Here is an 18,056-nt window from a genome sequence, read left to right on the forward strand (position 1 = left end):
GTGCGAAATCCTCGCCAAGTGCCAGGCACTGCAGAGTCAGGTCTAACCAAAGTCTAATCTCACCTACAGAGATGTCCCCATGCTGACTGGCAGGCATGCAGGCTGGCAGTCTGGTCTGCCTGGACGCTTCCAACTTACACGCCTCACCCCGTCCAGTGTGAGAGCCCACCCTACCCAGGCCAGGATCCCAGCTCTAGGTCTTTGTGAGGTGTGGCTTAGTCTTGCTGCCTTGAACCAGTGGACAGATAGCCATGTGTACCTTTGGGCACGGTGACCCAGTCCTTAGAGCTGCTTCCTACTTACTTCCCGAGCCTGCTACAGTTCTCCCTACCCTCTGCCCCTTCGTAGCCCAATCCACAGCCTGCCTCGCTACAACCGAGTCCCTGCCCAGCTCCCAGCTGGAGCTCCCCTTTGCTCTGCATGCACCTTGCTGGGAGCACAATGAGACTACCTGCTTAGCTGCACAGGGTCCTGTTCTCCCATGACTCCCATGAGGCGCAGCCCTGCAGGCACTGGCTGGGGCTCCCCCCACAACCTTAGCTATTGCGATTCAAATTCCCTTGAAATTCTCAACTCCTGACTCTCCCACAGTCTGACCTCCCTGCAAATTGCACAGCATTGCCTGGGAAGCCCACAAAAGGGGGAGTGATACACAAATGGATGTTATGATCTTCTGGAGGGGATTAACAGAGGTGTGGGTAAGCATCGTGGAGAGTAAGCAAAGGGCAGAGAATAAGCAAAGGGAGGGAGCCCTTCAGAAAGGGGATACTATTGTTAGAAGGAGATGCTGGAGGCGGGGCCTGAGTTCTTGGAGCTGGAGCAGAGAAGTGAGGTGTGCGGCAGGGTGAAGGAACTGATGGCTGGGCAGCAGTTGACCACAGATGAGTTCTTCTGGGGATTGAATCATGCCACCCTGCCCTCCAAAATATGCATGTGTAGTGCAGCTCTCATTTCAAATCAAAACATGAATGTACTACACACAGATAACATCAGCACCATCATATGTGTCACCACTGACAATCTAGGACTCTGTCCCAGCCATCTCACAATTCAACGCTCCAAGTTCAGAAATTCCTTGTAAGGTTCCTCGGTTGAGTCTGTGGCTCATGGCATTTAACAAATGCATCTGAAAATTGGATTAGCAAAAAGTTTACCTTTTAATCTGATTTGATGCATCTCCCCTCCTCCCCCCCCAAGCCAAATACGATGCAAAATTCACTTGGGTTTACCGGAAATTATAATGGCAATACAGAAATCACATTTTCTCCTCTGGAAGGAGGAATTTTAGTTGAACCACGTTCATTCCAATTATAAATTTGTTTTTCAAGTAATTTAGTTGTGTATCTAAAAGCATTACTATAGAGCAGTTTTTAATTTAATAAGACTAAAACTTGAGACTGAGGGCTTTTCAGAATAAGATGGGACTAGAAAAATGGGGAAATCAACCCTCTACATGGCCTGTATGACCTCCCTCTGAGCAGTCCTACTTCCCTTGTGGCCCACTAGCCCCAGACAAAATGAGAAGTGTCATTGATGTAATTAATATAATGAATTTTCTTTATGAATTAATTGAGAAAGAAAATTCCAAGAAGAATGAAGAGAATGAAGTATGGAGGGTGACTAGAATGATCCATGACTGCTTGCAGTGCTCAGAGAGACCTTCCAGGATCTCACTCCTTCTCACCTGCCACACACCTACACTTTTTAGGTCACATAGTAACTACTGTCCACCCTGATTGCAGTTATTCCCACGGGCAGGGGACCTGGGCCAACATTTGCTGAGCTACTGTCATGCACAGGTACTTTATAAAACATTATCTCTTTGAATCCTCAACTCTGAGGCAGGACTTATCACCCCCATTTCAGAGGTTAAACGGTTTGCCAGGCAGATGGGCTCCTTGTCCAACCTGTTCTACTCTGCATGGCCAGAGAGCCAGCCCTTGAGGCAGATTTCCTGATCCCATGTCAGCTGGATGACCGCTGGATTCCTTCCAGGACGTCTGGCAGAGAACTAGACCCTGGCCAGGAGGAGGGGTGAAGCTGGGTGGGTTTCCATCTTCCTCTCTCTGCAGGGAAGAGGATAGCAGAGGCTGCATCCCCTCTGAGGTCCCCATGGCTCCTGGGCTCAGGGACCAATCTGCACCATCTCTCCACTCTACCCAGAGGGAGGGTTTTCTGCTGGTGCTAATCTCTGGGTAGCTTCACCAATCTCCCATTTGGCCTTGTGGTTCCTCCAGCCCCTGTAACAATTCCCTGGATTAAATTCTCACAGAAAATGCTGTTTTTTTGTTCGGTTTTGTTTTGTTTCTGGTTGGACCCTAAGTGATTCAGTGCTCGAAGGTATAGCTGCTAAGCGCAAAGCCAGGTCCCTCCCACTGCCCTGGTTGGCCCACTTTGCCAGCCAGATCTCTCAGATCCCCAGTGACTGCACACCTTGGAAGGTCAGTAAACCTCTCGAAACCTCAGTCACTGATTTCATAAAATGAGGACAGTAATTACTCACCCTTAATTACAGGGCTTGGTAAGGCACGGGTGAGATACCAAATGTGAAAGCACTACATAGGCCGACTTACCCAAGTCTTACAAGTCCTCAAGTCCCATCTACTGGGATTGCTGGACAGAGAAAATGGAGTTTACTTGAAATCCACCCCTAAATTAATCTCACGGATCTAAATGGTTAAAAATTACAAAGAGCTGCCTTCTAAGAGCTCACTGGGAGCTGACAAGCACTTTGTCCTCATAGAGAATGTGAAGTGGGCTGGCCATGGGGTCTATGGCTTCCACAGGTATCGTCTGGCCACCATGGCCTAGGGCTGGTGTCTGCACCACTGCTTCCCGGGTAACTAACCCTGGCCTGCTGCTTCTGGAACATGGACTAGATAACTGTGCCTGCTTCCTAGGATTGCTGCTCCGTAGAAACAATGTAGAAATGCCTACTGATGCTGTTGACACCCTCAGTCAATGTCAAATGTAGTCAACGTGGTTGATCTTATCACTATTATTCTTATTAGCATTATCATCATTCTTTCCTAGGATGAGCATTTTATAAGGGTTTCATTAGAGCTTTCTCTTCTGCCCGTATCATTCCCAGATAAGTGGCAGCCTCGGATATGCTTTCCTGGACATTGTTACCCACATCAAGCAGTCATCATTACACATGGGAAGGATGGCTCTCCTTCCCACCCCGACCTCTTCCTTTTCTTTTATTTCTATTCTAAGCACCTGGGAAATTTGGTTTCACTTTTTTCTTTTTTCTTCTTTTTTTGTATCATACTGGGACAGAAACAAACTGTATTATCTAGCCATGTGTTTATATAATAATGGGTTAAAGGGCTAATAAAGAACCATAATACTCTGATTTCCTATCCTGTTTGTCTTTGATTGCTATTGTTTGTTGTGGTTATAAACATGAGCACTGATGGAGAAAACATTGAATTATTTCTGGGAGATGGATACTTTCCCTTGGTGATAGCACTAGAAGAAAGCAGAGACTATCTAGATCAGTAGTGTCCAAAAAAGTATGAGTCACATAGGTAATTTAAAATTTTCTAGTAACCGCCTTAAAGAATATAAAAAGAAACAGATGAAATACACTTTCGTATTTTATTTAACCCCAAACACTGTCATTTCAACACGTAGTCAATATAAAAATTATGAAGACACTGCCCTCTTTTTTCACAGAGTCCCTGAAACCCAGTACAGCATACATCCACAGCACACCTCAATTCTGACTGACCACGGCGCAGCACTCAAAAACTACAGGGATCCCGGGCTAATGCATCCGACAGCGCAGGTCTAGTGACAAGCTCCTTAAGGGTAGGCACTTGTCATATTTTAATTCCAAATTCCCCCTGACATTTCTAGTGTGGTGCTTTGCCCAAAGCAAGCAGTCAACAAATTTCATCACTGATCTCAGGAATGAATGGCTGGAAAGAAGGGCTGTCACTCATAAATATAAGCAAAGCCAATATAAATTTCTTGGAAGAAATAACATTTCATGGGTCTTACACACTTTAAAACATGAAAAAGGAAAAGCATTGCCAAAAAGTCCCACAATGTTCACTTACCCTAATATCACCCCAAAAGCCACATTATATATAAACAGAAAGCAAGGTTAACTGTCCTCGAAAAAAGGAGGAAAACAAAACAAAACAAAACAAAACAAAAGTGAGGGGGAGAGAGTAAAATCAAAAATGGCCCCAATCAGATCTCCATAACAAAAGATCTTAATGAATCATCAGATATTGTTTAAATGACTTCATATGTATGGTATTATGTAAGACCCTGTAATATATGCTTGGATACAGACACAACTTGAAAAAGCATTAAAACTAATATTCGAACCAGGTAATTTATGGAAATGATGAATACCATTTTTTTAAGTGTTACTAAAAGTATATTTGACTTGAAAGTTTTTAGGGTCAATAAATGCAAATTACAGTTAGCTTTTACCTCGTTGATACAAGCAAATCAACTCGCCCAGTCAGGATAAGCACTTAAAAAAAACCTTGCATTTCCCGAAGTCCACAAAATCATACCATTTATAGAACTATAATACAGACACAGCCAAGGTTAAGAAGGTAGCTCCTTCTGGCCTGTGGTACAGAAATCACATATGTCAAGTCCCTTTTGCCCAGGGCTGCGGTCCACAGAAACACTGACTGCAGCCACTGGTGAGTGAGAGCTTCTCCGCAAAACTCAACAGGCGTCCATTCCCCTCGAGAAAGGGAAATGGTGAGCCTCACCAAAAGTTGTATGAAACTGCAAAATACTTGGTGTATCTTCGCTTAGATTGTGAAATGAACTTCTAAGGAAAAGTCAACTAGCACTAAAGGCATTTCATTTACTTGAAAGGGTGGTTTCTCCGGGGACAGAAAAAAGCCTCTCCTTTACCATGACAGGATGGGTTTTTGCTACTTCTAAATACACTTTGACCAAAAGGATTTTTTAAAAAAAGACATCTCAGTGTGCCTGGCTCTCTGTTAAGGCTCCTCCTGTCTGCTAGGAAAGGGGGATCTGAGGTCAGTCAACCAACCAACCGTGCTGGTGAGAAGCTCCATGGCCATAGCGGTTGCTTTTTACCTGTAGAGAAAAGTCTTCCTTTAACTGAAACTTGACTTATTCAACCTCATAGAATTTCCGTCAGATCACAGGCTTGACAGATTTATGGTTCTGTGGTTACTAATAAATACCAGCGTTCTGCTAGCCTTTTACGTTCCTATCATCAAAATTCTCATAAAGCTCCAGCTAATAGCTGTAGTTAGCATTTATTTGGTCAAGAGTTGGCCCAGTATATTCACTTCTTCAATTATTACATTTACTTTTAATTGTCAATCTGATCGAAAATTGTGCGGTCTTTACATGAAAATATATAGTGCTTTAAAAAATCTCCATCATGGGAACTTTTCAACATTTACACTTTAGAGGAAAAGAAGTGGAGAATACATGAATCAAAATTTATGTCATGATTTTTTAAAAGATATTTTTAGGCCTATCAGTTTACTTTTCTCGAGAAGCAGCCTGCGCCTCTTCAGTCACTTAAGAAATTGTTGACATCTTTTGAATTTTATCTCGTGTCAGTTTTTCACATATTGTCCAATTTTAAACACAGATCTTTAAATTGCTGTATAGCCGCTTGAGTGGAGCCTGTGTTAATAAATGTCACATATTTTTCAGTAACTCAATAATGTTGATGACGAATTTCATATTGCTGACAACCTGCCACTTGCTGAAATAATTAGTTTTCTACCTTAACTTGTGACTTTCATTCGCTGAGTAAATATTTACTGAGAGCCTGCCATGTGCCAGATGTTGCCGGGCCCTGTTTACCAAGCAGAAGGCAGCCGCGGCCTTCCGGGCGCGTGCAGAGGGGCTGCGGTGCCCGGCTGCAAAACCTCGCCTGCCGGGCGGCCTTCCCGCGCCTCAGCAAACGTGAGGGGAGAAAGGGCACGGGCAGTAACACCTGACAGACGCGGCTCCGAATTCTGGCTCTGCCTGCCAGGAGCTGACGGCCACAGGCTCCTAGATTTGTCCTCTGTCGGCCTCAGTTTCTTCACAGTACGCAAGGATAATAACTTATTCTACGGGGCTGTTGCGAGAGTCAAATGAAATCAGGGAGGAAGGCTGACTGCCCCCATCCTGAGTTTCTCTGACAACTGACCTATTTTTAGTCAATTGTTAGGTTATCATTTGCTCTTCCTCCATTAGAGCTTTAAAATCACTTCTACCATGCCCACAACGGGAGCTAAAGAACCCCGAAGGGCCTTCCATCAGTGGGGTGACTCACGCCAGAAGAACCATGGAGTCAGGAGGGAACTCACATGATAATAAGCACCTGCAGCAGCATGCTGGGCCTAGTGCTAGGTGAATCGTATGCGTTACCTCATTTAAACCCCACAAGACGCAGACCCTATTATCTTCCACCTTCTATGAAGAAACCCAATACTCAGGGAGGCTAGGAAAGTCCACAGTGATGAAGATACAAGTAGCCCAACATCATTTCTCATGACTTCTCTTTTGACTTGCAGGGCCATTAAACTCCTCAGTTTGGCACATGCCCGGCTGGATGCTCCCTACAGCCCCTCTGTCTGTTCTGCTGGCTAGACAAGATCTCCCTCCTATGCATGAGAATTCCCTATGCATTGGTTCCGCTAACCACTCCTGCCAACATCTCCAAGGTCGCTCAGACTCATGGACAGCTCATGACATGGTGGTTCCATGGACCATCTCGGTTTTTTTGTTCTCCTCCCCTGGGTTTCTCCAAGGGGCTGCCGGGAATATTGAGAACTGTCCTTCAGTGCTGATGACCAGCTTAGTCCCTTTACCAAAGCTCTCAGAAATTGCCAGTGGAAACAAGAAAACACTTCATGCTTAACTCCCATCTGCTCTTACTAAGGGTGGAAGTAGCCCATCTATGCCTCCGAACTCAGAGTGACTATAAAGATAAAGGAGGCCGTCCAGGACGTGCCAGAATAGTTGTTATCGCTCCTCTTGGCAGTGCCCGAGCACTGGAACAGAGAGGCGACAACCCACAATCCTGTTCATATATTCCCTTGTGGAGGCGAAAGCACATGGCATACCCAAATTAAGCACAAAGTTATATGACTCTCAGTCCCCTGAGGAAATAAGCTAAGAGTGACACTGGATTAGAATAATAAGCCACCATCTCCCTCACCTCCACCCGCCAATGTTTCAATGTGCGTAATTAATGGAATACCAGACTCATCAAGTATATTACTAACTTCAGGCATAAGACAGCCCAATATGCTTTCTATTTTGGCTTTTAGTTTAGTTTCAATTCAGTAAACAATTAAAAGCACCATGAGCCAGGTACCGTGGAAGTACTAAGAAAGCTTAAAGTATGGAGATGGCAGAAAGAACAATTTCAAAAGGACGTGATAGGGAAGCAGGCCCAGGGAGTTACGGGCTCCTAGAGTGGAGCCTCCATTCCCAGCCGAAAGGCTCAGAGAAGCTTCCTTGGGACTCTGAAGCCTTAAAATAACTAAAACACACAGAGGTCAAGTTACTATATCCTTTACTAAAGAAAAGAAGTAACTGAAGGAATTCCATGAAATTATCTCTTTGCAAATGATACAATCCTACATCCAAAAATCAGAAATGAACCTCCTTGCACTTGTACGTCATGAAAGCAATCAATCTTAGCTTCTTTTAAGTAATCTACTTACGCCTGAAATTGCTAGGCATGGTCTGATTCTTAGGTCATAACCCTTAAATCATAACTCTTCTTTGCCCCTAGTGGTGACACGCTCTTCTTTCTAACTTTCCATGTCAATTATGAAATGATCATTACTCTCATTTCTAATTTATGGAGACTAGAAGCTAAGTAGATTACCCAAAGAGGGAACCCTGAAAAAATTCATATAAAAACAACAAACTCTAACATTCTTGCCCACACAGAATGCCTTATAATCAAAGAAACAGGGAGATGATTTATACTTTATTAAAACATTTTTCCCGGGGCGCCTGGGTGGCACAGCGGTTAAGCGTCTGCCTTCGGCTCAGGGCGTGATCCCAGCGTTATGGGATCGAGCCCCGCATCAGGTTCCTCCGCTATGAGCCTGCTTCTTCCTCTCCCACTCCCCATGCTTGTGTTCCCTCTCTCGCTGGCTGTCCCTGTCAAATAAATAAATAAAATCTTTAAAAAAAAATAAAAATAAAAAATAAAACATTTTTCCCAACATTCTGGACCTTCACAACCAATTATAAATCTCATGAGCAAAATCAGCTAAGTGAAGTAGAAAGGAAGAGTCAGTGAAAATAACTAGTGGTAGTTTAGTTTTACTCTTAGAATTATTAGATATTTATTTCTTCTTTAAAAAATCATGATCTTGGGGCACCTGGGTGGCTCAGTCAGTTGAGTGGCTGACTCTTGGTTTTGGCTCAGGTCACGATCTCAGGATCATGAGATCAAGTTCTACTTCAGGCTCTGCACTCAGTGGGAAGTCTGCCTGAGGATTCTCCCTCCCTCCCCCTCTGTCCCTCCCCCTGCTCGAGCTCTCAATCAATCCCTCTCTCTCTCATAAATAAATCTTTAAAAACAAATAAATAAAAAATCATGATCTTAAAACAATTAGTTCTGTTTGTATAATTTTTTTACAGTTTCATTTATTTATTTGAGAGATAGAAAGCGAGAGCACAAGCAGGGGGAGTAGCAGAGGGAGAGGGAGAAACAGGCTCCCCACTGAGCAGAGAGCCTGACATGGAGTTCAATCCTAGGACACTGGGAAAATGACCTGAGCTGGAGGCAGACGCTTAACCGACTGAGCCACCCAGGCACTTCTGTAATTTCTTCTAAAAACAGGTATTAACACCTGTCAATGGGGCCTTATTATTTAAGCTCTGAATATCAGAAAAGAAACACCCTCCACACATTTAAGTGTGAAGACATAACATGGCTTTAGGCAGAAACTGTAGAATTATCCCATTTCCTATCTTGGTTGTAAACAACAATTTACCTAAATGGCTGAAAATAAATAGCTTTCATATTTTGACTGTTTTCACAATGTACAGAAAAATGTAGTTTGCTGCTGACCTACAATGAGGTACAAAATCATTACATTTGAAAACATGGCTCCAAAATGCAATGGAAGCCTTGGCCATATTCCACATCAAAGAAGGAATAAGAATTTGCTCAAATGGTATCTTACTTTTCTCAATAAAGTACAAAAAGTCTGTACAATGAGAATGTCTCTGTCCCTATTAAAATCTTGGTTTAAATTAGTCATTGCTAGCAATATAAAATGCATTAGTCTGTGGTGGACAATTCCGGCCACTTCGTTTGGTTAGAGCATCGCTCTACAGACGCTGAAGCCCTTCTCCCATGTGGGCCATTTTAGTCCCATAGAAGTCACTCAGCTCTGCTTTGAACCATGGCCACAGACCACAGACTTTTGAACTTGGTTGGGCATTTTATAAATCCAAGGAGAGTTGGATTAGAGACTGTGGTTGGATCGGGAGAGGTCCAACCCTGAACAACGAGCACCCTTTAACAACAGCTGTGCTAGATGTGTGGACGACTAGCAGGCAGAATGCACTAGCAAAAATAGCTGTGTGGGAGGGGTGAGACCTGGAGGGATTTTTCCCCCCCAAATGTTCTTAAATATATACTTTAGATCATTTCTTTAAGTTAATACAAGAACTTTACAGACATAAAAAAATGCCACTGCCATGGAAAAACAACTCGAAGCGAAGGCCCACTAAGGGCAGATTAACAGATTAGTGTTTGCATCAAATACAGAAATGCAGATATGGGTGAGGTCATAGTTATATAAAAATAAAAATATACTTATGGATAAAGAAATTTTGTGTCACTAAATAGGGAAGAACAGATTGCATTTCTGGAAACCCTCACTGTGGCTTTCTTCTTTTTGTTATTATCCCTGTTTTTATGTTCTGGTAAGAAAACATGCAGCCATTGGACAGCTTCTCTCCTTTCAGGAAAGGAAGGAGAAGAAAGCTAGGCAATGCAGCAAGAGTGGTCAATGCTGTGAACAGAGGAAGTCACTTCCCCCTGCACTAGGGAGCTCACACGTCAAGGGGAAAACAAGGACACAACTGGTAGACACTAAACACTGAATTAAACCAGGCAGGTCCATACAACCTCTCACGCTTGCTTTCCAATTCAAAATGGCTGGAAAACCCTTGGCCCAGAAGGGTGTGTGTCTGTCTTGGCTTTGGGCCACGTTCCTGGGGTTTTGATAAATGGAGTAGGTGCCGACTGCTGCACTAATGATGATAAACACCAACTCCTCCACCCCAAAATGCACATACCCCAGGACGGGAAAAGAAAACAGCAATGGCAAGTCGTGCAAATGCTATGGCTCAGAAGCTCTCACGGAATTCTCAGGCAGACAAACAATAGCTCCCCAAAACTTGCAAAAGCCTAAGTAAACTGGTACAATGATAAAGAGGACAGAGTGTGGATGAAGAAAAAGGGCACAGTGGGGAACAGGTTTTAATTTTACAGTTTGGAATAAAACTTCTGTGGTGTAGCCACACCAGTTCATCTGAGTTTTATGGAGTGCCTCCCAGGTGCCATGGACTTTTCTAACATACTCTGGGTTTTCGGACATGAAATAAATGCATTGTCTGCCTCAGATGTTCCCTCCTTCCACCGCTTCCATAGGGATGAAAGTATTAACCAGAAAACATATTTTTAGAAATGTGTATCCTGCCTACTTATAAAGAATCTGAAGTGGCATATGGTTATAGCATAATATAAAAGAGGATAATTTGGGGTGAAGAAAATAGAACATCTAAAAAAAGCTTTAAGATGTCACCACACACCTGAGGTGAACAAATAGCTATAGTTAGATATGAGATTATTGTGACAGAAAAGTCACAAATGGCAAGACACAGGATTACACATCTTTGCCTGTCCAACAAAATTAAGCAAGCAAAAGTGCTTGCTGAAATCCTTCTGGAAACTAAATTCAAGATGCAGCTTATCACGTGGTTCTTATATAAAGAGCACTATGGCAGCAAGCAGGTGGCAAGTGCTCTTCTATCTAGGAGAGAGAGACCCAAAGAAGTGAAAATTGACAATTACATTAACCTTTGAGTACAGTCTCTGGACATGATACAAACAAAATATCAGTCTTTCAGAAGATGTACCTATATTTGAACCAAATAACCAAAATCACAGACACCTGCATTGTCATTTTAAACTCCATTTGATGCCCCGATAATACTGAAACCACTCTTTCTCACAGACAGTGAAAAAGCAGACAGAGTCACAATTTTAGTCATGAGGTTACTGCTGACGCTCTTTTTCCAAACCTTCAAAATAAAACTTTAACATATGTTATTATTTTTGAAAATCTAGGTGATGAAAAATTTGTTTGCATTAAAATGGAAAGTAAACCGGGGGAAATGTGCTTTTTCCATCTTTGCTGCCTAATCAATCTTTTACCAACATTATAATATTAAAATAAACATATTTTCAGCAAATACAAATTATGACAATTGTCGTTAAGCGTAATTTGATAAACTGTACTTTTTCAAAGTGGTAGTTCAAATTAAACCACATCACAAATAGAATTTATATATGCCGAACACCCTGGGGGTTGGAGAACATATCCATAAGAACTCAAAAAACTAGTTCATGCCTTATGCTTAACAGAGGCTTTTAATCACAAAATAAATGTGGCTTGAGTCCCTATAATGTATAAGTCACATCATCAGGTGATTTTGAAATACGAGTCAAATTCCAAGATTCCAGTTTGGGTTCACAGTGGATCAGAAGCATACTCTCCAAAAAGTAAATGAGGCAACAACAAAAACAAATCACTGATGCTGTCAAAGGGTAAATATTCCAAAGGCAAGACTTCATCATTCCTTACGATCATTACAATCGTCTTTTCTTGACAATCCTTCTCTCTGGGCAAGTATCAGCTAACAGTTCTAATAGAACAGCCAAGGCCATACACGGGTTTTCCTACACTTTGGCATAGGGCAAGACCTGGCTTCCTCTCTGCCAACAAAACTTCCTAATGTGAAAAGAGTCATTTTCAATCAGTTTCCGACATTTAAAATCGTTGCTAGGATTCTGGGCTTGTTGCACTGACATAACGTCGTCTGGCATCCGAGCTTGCCAATGCTTCCACGGCAAGAAAGCTAATGAGCCTGTAAGAGTGTCCTTACATCATTACATCCCCAAGAACACCGTGGCCGCCAGGACTTCTCCAGTTAGAATGTTCTTCTCCCGGGAAGTGGTGATATGCTGGCTGGACCCAAATTCACTGAACTGCAAAGAAGCCAGCAGGTTCCTGCCCACCCTCTTTGTACACCTCACATACCTTTTCCCCTTCTCTCTCCTTCTCTCATGCCACTGGACTAAAGGCTCCTCACCAGGAGCTAGCTGCAATGATAAGAAAAATGAGATTCCAGACTGTTGTCACTGGCCCCCGGACGGAGCATGAGTAACCAGTTTGTGAGCACTGCCGAAAATGAGGCCCACTGATAAATAAGTCGCGGATATTTTTAATCTGTCTTGTAGCCATTCATTTTAAACCTTCAAATGACTGTGGTTTTTTTGGTTAACTACCCTCTTATCAACACAATAAAACAGGCAGGAAGGATCACCATTTCTTCTTCTGTCCTCTGACTACGTTCCAAATACAAAAAGAAAAGTTTGAGATTGTCCGGAAACCAGATAATCACCTGAAAATAAGAATGCAGTGGCTGAAGAGATTCCTAACGTGTAGATCAAACATGCTGGAACCCCACTTCATTAACACCTGCGAAGTGCAAGGCACTCAGCAGGCATGCAATATAGAGGGAGACACAGACCCTGTCCTCCAGAAGCTTTCGCCACAGGGACAGAGAACACACGCAGTATCCTACAAGAAGTCATGAAAGGACTGTGCTGCTTTGCAGACAGTGAGCATGGGGTCCTGGGGAAGCACCTGAGCTCCTCGTCTCCTGAAGAGGGGATCTGAATGGGTAAAAATGGAAGGAATTGGCAAGATATGATATTTCAGGGGGAAGAAATATCGAAATGTGGAAATGCTGCCGGGGTGACTGTGAAAGGAGGCTAGTTCGGTGTGGCCTCAGTGCAGGCTATGGGAAGGGAACAGTGAGAGCTGAGGCTGGAAAGGCAAGCTGAGGCAATCACGGGAACCATGAGTGCCAGCCAAGGAGGAAGCACTTACAGGACTCTGTTCTAGGATATACTAGATTGAAATTCCCCTCTAACCGGGGGAGGGGAGGGAAAGGAAATACAAATCAGAATGTGAAGTGATATGAAATAATTCACTCAGTAAATACATACTCAATGGCTATTCCAATACCTAGTTCAATACCTTGAACTTGGAAGACTTCAACACTTTTCAAATGAATAATGTCCATGATGCGTGAGGCTCAGTACTAAGATACTAGACACCAGGGGGCTACCAAAATGAACAAATACAGATTCTACCCTTAAGGTGCTTCCACCTATATATATGGGCTCCAACAGAAGACCAGGAGTCTGGGACTCTGGCTGGTACCAATAAGGGTAATCTGTTTAGGAGACAATGATCTACAGTAAGCCAGCCCCCAAAATGCCATGGTAGAGTGTGCCAACATAAGACTCAAAGTTCAAGGAGTAGCTAAAAACTAAAATAATTAAGTCCCACAAGCAAGGACAACATGCTCCTCTTTCCCATTCTTCCCACCATCTCTTGAGGGGAAATGCTTACCTGATGACCTTCCCTCCTTTATGAGATGACAGTGTTCCATGAGCATTGTGCTAATGTTTAATTTTATGTGCCAGCTTGGATGGACTATGGCGTGCTGCTGTGTGGTCAAACACTAGTCTAGATGTGGCTATAGAGGTATTTTTTTAATATGCGATTAATAGTAACAATCAGTTTACTTCAAGTAAAGCAGATTAACCTCCATAATGTGAGTGGGCCCCATCCAATCAGTTCAAAGCCTTAAGAGTAAAGACTGAGGTTTTCCCTGGAGGAAAGAATTTTGCCTTCAGAAGGCAGCACAGAAAATCTGCCTGAGTTTCCAGTCTTCAGACTCAAGACTGCAACATGGGCTCCTACCTGAATCTCCAGGCTGCTGCTGGCTTATTCTATGGGTTTGAAACATGCCAGCCCTGACAACCACTTGAGCCAATTCCTTAAAATCAATCTCTCATTCTCTCTCTCGTATACACATGCACGTATATACACATACATACATATGTGTGTGCACATACACACACACCCTACTGATTCTATTTCTCCAGAGACTCCTAATATGACTGTGATCTGGACTGAGGCCTCTTTGATAACCATTCCTTTTCTCAACAGCTGTTTGAGAGGTCTGTTTTGTTCCTTTGCCCATTTCTTTCCCAGAGAGAATCCCAGATGAGCAAGATCCATGTTTCCTTCTCCTATGAGTTCATTCTAAAATGGGACTGAGGCCCTGTCCCATACCATCTGCTCAGTCAACCAGCAGCAGCTCAGCCACACCAGACCCGAGCCAAGGAGAGTGGGAGTCCTGTTAAGACTGGCAGTGGCTTTCCTGCTGGCAAGAAGGATCTGAAAGAGGCTGGCTGCCCCAAGGCTAGGGCATGGCACCCGGCTGAACTTTGCCCCCATCACTCAGAGCACCTCAGTTCAAAAGCTTTCTTTTCCCAATTTGTTACCCTGGACTTCTGCCCAACCAGTCTTCAGTGTAGGGCACATCTTCTCACCTCACCCCTACCCCAGCCACCTGGAAGAACCTCCATGGAACCAGATGGAAACAGGAGCCTCTGGAGGAATTCCAAGTGCCTCGGCCATAGACTTTAGCCCTTTCCCTTCCCATACACGTAGAGTCTCGTCAGGACAATTTTCAAGACTATTTAATAAGTACATATCATACCAAGTTAAGACATAACCATATTTTCAAAAGTTATTAAATCTTTGTGCTATTGGGCAGAGACTTCGGGGCTTAAATTTCACTTAGGACAGAATATAAGGGAGAGGAAGATAACCATGATCCCAAATGGGAACTCTTAATGTCAGCAGCAGGAGAAGACCAAAGTTCTGCAGGAACTCAGGGACAGGAAGGATCCTGTCCATCTGGGTGACAACAAGTCTGGTGTTCTCAAGAGCACCCAACCTGTATGCCCAACTTTTCCCAGACATTTCTTCTTGGTGGTCTCAGGGGCACTTCCATTTCAGCATATGGCAAACTGCACCGAGCTGGTCCCCTGGAGATGCTCCCACCTTAGCGAGGGTTTCGCCATCCATCAGCCAGAAGCCTAGGAGCATCTTTGACCAATCCACCCTCTCTTCTGTCCTTTCTGTGGATAGCACCTCAGAAATCCAGCCCAAACCCATCCACTTCTTTCTTCTCTACCACCATCGTTATGTCTCTGGGTTCCTACAAAGGCCGCCTAGCCTGCTACTGTCATTCAGTCCCGCCCCCTAACCCACTGTCCACTGCAGCCACGGCATATGGTCTTGATGTCCATCTGCTCAAAACTCTCCAATGTTTTCCCTTCCCTATCTGGATAGAAATAACGCACCTTCAGGTGGCCCACAGGGCTTGGCAAGACTGGCCCCTCCCTCTCAAGTCCCAGCTCATGTCCTGTCTCCCTCTCCCCACCATTCTTCTGATGCCTTCCCAAACCCCATCATCCACTTGGCCCCTGCCTGTGCTGCTCCATTTGCTCTTCCCTTCCTCTGCCCTCTTGCTCAGCTAACCCCTACTCAGTCTTCAGATTTCAGAACGGTGGTCATTTCCCAGATTTCGTAATCATGTCTAATTCTCCCACCAGGTGTTCTCTCCGTTCCATGTACCTCTCCTGTCCAACACCTGACATTGTTGTAATTTTATATTGATTTCTCTCATTACATGATGGACACTTGTTTCTCACATTAGACATTAGACTCTAAGCTCCTTGAGAGCAAAACCATGACTGTTTCTACTCCCTGGTGTCTAGCACAGGCTCAGAAACTTGGCAGACCCTAAATAATTTGCTAAATGAATGAGTATATGAAACGTACAGGCCCAAAGCAGAATAGAAGAGTGACAAGAGCGGTAGCTGAGTTGAGGCTCTTCTCACCCCCATGCCACCCCTCCTGATCACACTGTGGGGTTCCCAGGTTTCCAAAAACAATACTTTTTAAAAACTCATCTTTTTCCTTTCACTATCTTAAGCATAATTTTAAAATACTTAAGGAATATAAGATTTATGATAATTTACATAGTTAAAAAATTCATTCACTAAATCTGGGTAACTTTAAATACTATAACTTTTTTGCTCTTTACTTCAAATACTCTCATTGACTAAATTACAATGTTTGAGCACAGTGCTGGGTATTAGGAATATAAAAATGAGTAATACATTTCCTGCCCTATATATATTGTGGGCTTTGGAGCCCCAGCACCTAGGTTCAAATTCCTATCCAGTCACTAAGGAGCAATGTCATATTTAAAAAAAAAATAAATTGCTTAAACTTGTCAGGCTTTAGCTAACTCACTTGCAGAATGGGGATAATACTACTAAGTCATAGGTTATTCTGAGACTTGACATTCTGTGTGTAAGCATTATTGTCAGAGCAGCTTTTCACTACTTTATGAGTACCTGCTAGAAATGCAAGTTAAATGAGATTGAACTCTAATGTCGAAGAATTCACAATCAAAAGGAAATGATTAGTAAACAAATAACTTGAACACAGAGTCATAAATGCTATACTCAGGTATGTATAGGTTCTGGCACAGGCTCAGAACATACAATTTTATTATCCATTTGTGAATTAATTCATGAATTACTCTATTTGTAATTACTGATGCTCAACTTACTCTTCTCTCAAGATGAACTATTTTTTCATCTTTATGACTATGATGACTTGTTACTGTTTTCAGAGTCTGACAAGATACATTGCCTCAAAATGTTCCATATGTATGTATACACATGTACGTGTGTACATAAACTTTACTGGTACTACTAGATCCTATTATCTTTAGGAATCAAGAAGAGGGAGGTTTTAATACTTGGGAGGCAGTTTTTTTTTTTTTTTCAAATCTTTCTCTTCTAAAGATTTTATTTATTTATTTATCAGGGAGAGAGAGAGCACAAGCAAGGGGAGCAGCAGGGAGAGGGAGAAGCAGGCTTCTCTTGAGCAAGAAGCCCGATGCAGGACTCGATCCTAGGACCCTGGGATCATGACCTGAGCTGAAGGCAGATGCTTCGAAGATCTGCGGCATCCCTCAGATCTCTTATTCACCAAATGTTTTCAGTTTGGAAAGGTCCTTATCATTCCTTTCCCTATCAGTTGTTCTTGGTTTTATTTTCAAAGCAGCTTTAATTGTTTTTGCTCTCTTTACATTTGAACTACAGTGCACAAAATTTTTACAATATCAAGTTTTATCAGTAGTAGGCAATGCCACAGGGCAGAGTAAGGATTATGAAAATACCAATGAGTACCCCCATTACTTTCATTCTTTTCACTAATTATTTATAGCTAGGTTATTAAAAACGATTGACTCTGAATTATTAATACTGAAGAACTATAATAGCATAAGAATCAAACATGAAAGGTCCTAGGGGGAGAAAAAGATCCTAGGGGAGGCTCCTCCTGACGGAGTGAGAATCCGGAAAACCAAACATGCTAGCAGCTACAGTCTGCTGTGATTCAAGGACAGAGAGGCCTCATTCTGACCAGACCTTATCAGTATGTCTCTGCTAGCTTAGCCTTTTATTTCAAGACAATTCAACAGACCATAATCTTTCAAAATAAACCTATTTTAAAATAATCTCTTCTCTAATATCCTTTCACCTTCATTCCTTCAACCAACTTTCTATTCCTTACACATCGACTGCCACCTAAGGAAAATGTCTACTGTCCCTGTAATCAGTGCCATCCTGTCTAGGCCCAGGCTTCCACGCTCCCTGAGCTTGTCTGTAACCCACTCGGATCTCGGATCCCTCCCGCATAACTGCTATTCACTTTCCTCATCAGTCCCAGCTTCCTCCCAATAGGAGCTGAGACCCCGGGCACTCTGCACCACCACAAACATCAGAGGGCTTGACTCCTGCCATGCAAATCCCTTAGTCACCCAGTGGTGTC

The 18,056-nt window shown here is 43.1% G+C and overlaps 1 protein-coding gene across 7 annotated transcripts in view; it reads right to left on the bottom strand.

The window, feature by feature from the left end:
* PLCL2 (phospholipase C like 2) overlaps positions 1-18,056 on the bottom strand; it is a 185,877-nt gene that overhangs the window by 86,427 nt on the left and 81,394 nt on the right. The gene's annotated exons all lie outside the window — the stretch shown is intronic.

Source organism: Ursus americanus, chromosome 20, assembly GCF_024610735.1.
Source record: "Ursus americanus isolate L20-20 chromosome 20, mUrsAme1.1.p, whole genome shotgun sequence".
NCBI lineage: Eukaryota > Metazoa > Chordata > Mammalia > Carnivora > Ursidae > Ursus > Ursus americanus.